At 47.3% G+C, this 5,453-nt stretch overlaps 1 protein-coding gene across 1 annotated transcript in view; it reads right to left on the reverse strand.

Moving 5' to 3' along the window:
- OLA1 (Obg-like ATPase 1) overlaps window positions 1–5,453 on the reverse strand; it is a 159,842-nt gene that overhangs the window by 136,823 nt on the left and 17,566 nt on the right. The window lies entirely within an intron of this gene.

A 5,453-nucleotide genomic window follows, 5' to 3' on the forward strand; every position in this document is an offset into this window, starting at 1 on the left:
GGGGGTGCCCCTCAGTCCAGCCTGCACCCTCTCAAATCTGGGACCCCTCTCACAATCCAGGACTGCTGGATCCCAACCACTCGCCTGCTGCCTGCCTGATTGCCCCTAACCGCTTCTGCCTGCCAGCCTGATCACCCCCTAACCACTCCCCTGCCAGCCTGATCGATGCCTGACTGCTCCCCTGCCGGCCCGATTGCCCCCAACTGCCCTCCCCTGCCAGTCCGGTCGCCCCCAACTGCCCTCCCCTGCCAGCCCAGTTACCCCTAACTGCCCTCCCCTGCCGGCCTGGTCGCCCCAACTGCCCTCCCCTGCCGGCCATCTTGTGGTGGCCATCTTGTGATGACATGGAGGTGGCCACCTTGTGACCATATGGGCGCGGCCATCTTGTGCAAGGGTGTGATGGTCAATTTGCATATTACCTCTTTATTATATAGGATATTTTTATTGATTTCAGAAAGAAAGGGAGAGGGAACAAGAGATAGAAACATCAATGATGAGAGAGGATCATTGATTGGCTGCTTCCTACACACCCCACACAGGGGATTGAGCCCACAACTCAGGCATATGCCTCAAGCAGAAATCGAACCACAACCTCCCGGTTCATAGGTCCACACTCAACCACTGAACCACACTGGCTGGGCTACACCAACCACATTTTAAAAAATATGAGCCCTGGCCGGTGTGCCTCAGTTGGTTGAGTGCCATCCCATACACCGAGAAGTTGATGGCTGGATTCCCAGTTAGGGCACATGCCCAGGTTACAGCTCGTTCCCCAGTAGGGGGCTTGCAGGAGACAGCCAAAAGATGTTTTCTTTCTCATCAATATTTCTCTCTCTCTCTCTCCCTATCTCCCTTTTTCTCTCTATAAAAATCAATAAAAAGTATTTAAAAAATAAATAAAAATATAATTGCAGTGCGAAAAATCAGATTAAAATTTTTAAAAATGGAATTTTAAAGGTTTGTTAATCTGTTTTGTACTACTTTTCAATTTCATCAGTAATACAGACACATTATAGTGACTTTTCCTTCCTTGCTCCAAAAACAGAACACACATGATAATTTAAAATAAAAATTAATATCATATAATTTTTATTTAACTGGAGAAATTGAGAAAGTAAAGGATTATATGAGAATTGTGAGACTGGTGCTTGCTAACTCCAGCTAGACGTGATTATGTAAAAATGTTTGCATATAGACCAAATTTGTTAACAAAAGAATATTCAAAAGTAAAATGGTTGTGCTAGGATGGTGGGATTATGGATAATTATTATTTTCTTTTCCAAAATTTTTAAGGTAAAAATGTCTAGTAATATGAGATCTAAGCCTACCAATACATTTTCAGGAGAAATTAACTCACACTACAGTTAGCTCATTTGATTGAACTTTTAAACCAAAGAATCAGTCCTTTTTTTTTTAAACTGAGAATCTTATAAGAGAATAAAGAACAAAAGGCAATAATCAAAGCTTATCTAAACACTACTGGTGAGAAGCATGTTTGGAAACAAGATACTTACAACTGCCTATAGGTCTTTAAATATTGCTCTTATTGCTTCTTATATCACATTCAGACAAAACATTTCAGGAAAATGTAGAAACGATGGATAAAATAGCCACATAAATCATAAATCATTGCTAGTTGCTTAGAGCACCATTGGTCAACCAGTAGCTTTCAAATGCCTGCCTATAACAGAATCAGCTGAGAATGTAAAGGCATACCATTACCATCTCTTTCAAAATCTGGTGTAGGCCCTAATATTTTAAAAATATCTCAGGTGATGCAGATGTAAAGTCGGGTTTTAGAACCACTGGGCTAGATTCAGACTCAGCTAACAACCCACTCAAATAATATTGACTGTTGTAGAATTTATACTGGCAACCTCTAAGAGCCTGGTAACAATTCCAGAACCTTAGGAATGATAATTAAGATGACATCACTTGTTTCTATAGAGCTAGATTGTTTTTAAGCATTGGACTCTTTATATATTACTAGATGCCCAGTGCACGAAATTCGTGCACGGGGGGGGGGGGGGGGGTGCCCCCTCAGCCTGGCCTCCCCCCCCCCTCACAGTCCAGGAGCCCTCAGGGGATGTCCTACTGACAGATGTCCTCTGCGGGAGGTAGCCGGCCGATCAGGTATATAGATACTTTCTGGAGGCAGCACAGACTCCTTCTTTATTACTTTCCTCTGTGGTTGGAGAACAGGGGACTAAAAGGTGGAGACAGAACTGTGGCCGGGCCTGGGGCTTTTGTAGGCAGCGGAAAGAGGGAAAGGGCTGGGGGAAGTCTAGACAAGTTTCCTTCGACTGTCCTCCCTTCCTCTGGGCCCCTCCCTCCGTTTTTTCCTTCTCGTGGTGGATGCTTGGGCCTCAGACCGACAGGAGCCCAGCGATGGTGGTATTCAGCCCCCTCACTTCTCATCTGAATGTACAGCTGCCTCGCATTCCAAGCGGGGCTGTTTTCAAGTGACTAAAGAGCTGGGAATCCACAGCTCCCGGCCTTTCCCCTCTTGGTTTCCTCCTTGGGTCGGTCGGTTGCAATGTTCACCGAGACACCGAAGCAGCTCTGCCCTGGTAGTTCTGCACTGGCCCCCACCCAGGCCCCGCAGGACACTCTTCCTCGAGTCTCCAGGTTCACAGTCTGTGCTTGGGGAGGTTGCCCATAGGCCATGCCCCCAGGCAGATGGGGCAGGGGGGCTAGCTTGGAGAGCTGGAGGAAGATGGCAGAGTAAGTTGGTATGAACAGGAATCTGCTCAGCCAGACTTCCTAAGCTCCCCACTGGGCCCAGGCCGGGCCCCTTCCCAGCGCCAGGAGGACCCCAGCTGAGGTCCCCTCCCTGCACCCAGCGCCCTCCTCCCCGTTCCACCACCAGGGGTGGGAGCAGCTTGCCCGCGACACTCTGGTCCCTGCCAGCCAGGCAGGCGGCGGCACAGGCAGTGAAGCCTAGGGCACCGGCAGCCGCAAGCTGGCCTGATCACCCCTAACTGCCTGCCTGCTGGCCTGATCGCCCCAACAGCCCCTTCCACCCCCGCCAGCCTGGTTGCCCCCAACTTCCCACCCTGCCGGCCTGGTTGCCCCAGACAGCCTGCTGCTCAGTCATTGGGTCGCCCCTCATGCAGCCTGCTTGTTCAGTCGTTTGGTCATCCCTCACTAACCCCCCTGCCGGCCTGGTCGCCCCACTCAGCCTGTTCAGTCGTCCACTTGGTTGTTTCAGATGTGACGGCCCCTGGCTCTCTCTCTATATATAGATGAGTCCCAAATGATTTTTCCCAAGGGAAAACAAGGAAATTGTTAAAGGTCTTAGAGTCCTATCAAAAGCACTCTCTAGCCAATTTGAATAGGCTTGCTGGCCAAAATGGATCAATCTGAGCATCAATAAAAATAGCTACAATAAACAGTAACAAATCAATTTTCAATCCGAAGTTGGGTATCTGCATATACAGAGGGCCAATTTAAATTAGAGGCAGATTTTCAACTGTGCCATGGTGGGTCCCTCTAACCATGCCCACCCCCTCAGACCCTTGTTGTTCAAGGGTCAACAGTAACTTTATATCCATGAATTGTTAATAATCCTTAACAAACAAAACAAAAACCCTCTCTGACCACCTTTTAAGGATGCTAGGTGACGCTATACTTTTACGGTAACAAAGAATTGATAGTGATATTATTTTATAGACATAGTCTAGGCAATAAGTGAAAAAAGAATAAAAAACTTAGACTATTACCATTCTGCAACCCCTAAGGAATTAATGGAGCTGAGTAATGATCACCAATGATAGTTAATACTGCAAAAAGAGGGGTAAAATAGTATCTCCTAACAATAGAAGTATATATATCATTATTCGCGTACTCTTGACAAAATTATCCAATCAAAAATTATCTGATATTAATCTGATCAAGCCTTTACTAATAGATATTACTACCACTTTACAGGAAATAAAGAGGACACAGGAACATATTAAATGATACCACATAGATGCAATCAACAAAATTCAGACTTTGGAGAATTCTGTAGGCAAATAACCAGATTTTTAAAAAATTGGGAGAGGGAAGAAATTCTGCTTCTGGGTGAGATGCAAAAGCTAACAGGAGATTAGAATTCTCACCCAGAACTACAAAAGCCATATACATGCAGAATACAGAAGCCACCTGAAGGGGCTAGAAATCTGAAAATGTTTGAAAAATGTCTCAAAGAAGTGCTCTGACCTCCACAGCCTTTTCCCTAGAAACCTTATGCCCATTCTAGGCAGAAAAAGAGGCTTTACACTCATGGAAAGCAGATTCTGGAGGACAGAGAACCCAGCAAAGAATTCAGAGGAAACTTAAGAGGACCTTAAGAACACAACCAGAATCCTTAGGATATTTCTCCCAAGAGGGAAAACTACAAAAATGTGAAGTAAATGGTGACATAAATGGGCCCACTCTCCATACCTTGTTCCCCTTCCCACAAAAACAAAAAGTGATACTTAAGTTGCCAGAATAGTCCATGGGACCTTACTTATATATTACTAGAGGCCCAGTGCATGAAATTCATGCACTCAGGGTGGGGGTCTCTCAGCCCAGCCTGTGCCCTCTCGCAGTCCAGGAGCCCTCGGGGGATGTCCAACTGACAGCTTAGGCCCCCTGGCAGTCGGACATCCTTAGCGCTGCCACGGAAGCAGGAGAGGCTCCCACCACCGCCGCTGCGCTCACCAGCCATGAGCCCGGCTTCTGGCTGAGTGACGCTCCCCCTGTGGGAGCGCACTGACCATCGAGGGGCAGCTCCTACATTGAGTGTCTGCCCCCTGGTTGTCAGTGTGCATCATAGCGACCGGTTGTTCTACTGTTCGGTCGATTTGCATATTAGCCTTTTATTATATAGGACTAGTAGCCCGGTGCACGAAATTCGTGCACTGGGGTGGGGGTGGGGCAGAAGGGGCCCCTCAGTCTGGCCTTCACCCTCTCCAATTTGAGACCCCTCAGGAAATGTCCAACTATCTGTTTGTGCCCACACTTTTAACAGATAATAGCTCCATTGTTGTTCCTTTCTTATGCTTAAAACCATTGGAATTAGTAGGTATTCAAAGTGTGTATACATTTTGGGGGGACACCCTGTATATCTCTAGTCAGTGGTGAAAGAAACCAACAGCAGATTTGGAACCCCCAGACAGGGAACCTTGCTCATTCCCCACGTCTCCCCACTTCACTTTCCACCTTCGTGGGCAGCAGGAGAATCAACATTTTCTCTCATTAATTCGGAAAAGCACGTCCTGTCACCCGTTGCCCGGCAGGAGTGCGCTAGGCCCCAAGCAAGCAAGGCTCAGTCAGGGCAGCCTTCACTCATGGGTGCTGGCACCCAAAGTGCACATTCCTCCTCTACAGTCGCCCCGACTATCCCACTGTTTCACTGAGAGGACGGAATTCCTCTCTGCCTCTGGGCTCTTGATCTTGAACGCTGACCGAAGGCACCTCAGAGA

This window comes from Myotis brandtii, unplaced genomic scaffold (genome assembly GCF_000412655.1).
Source record: "Myotis brandtii unplaced genomic scaffold, ASM41265v1 scaffold112, whole genome shotgun sequence".
Lineage (NCBI taxonomy): Eukaryota > Metazoa > Chordata > Mammalia > Chiroptera > Vespertilionidae > Myotis > Myotis brandtii.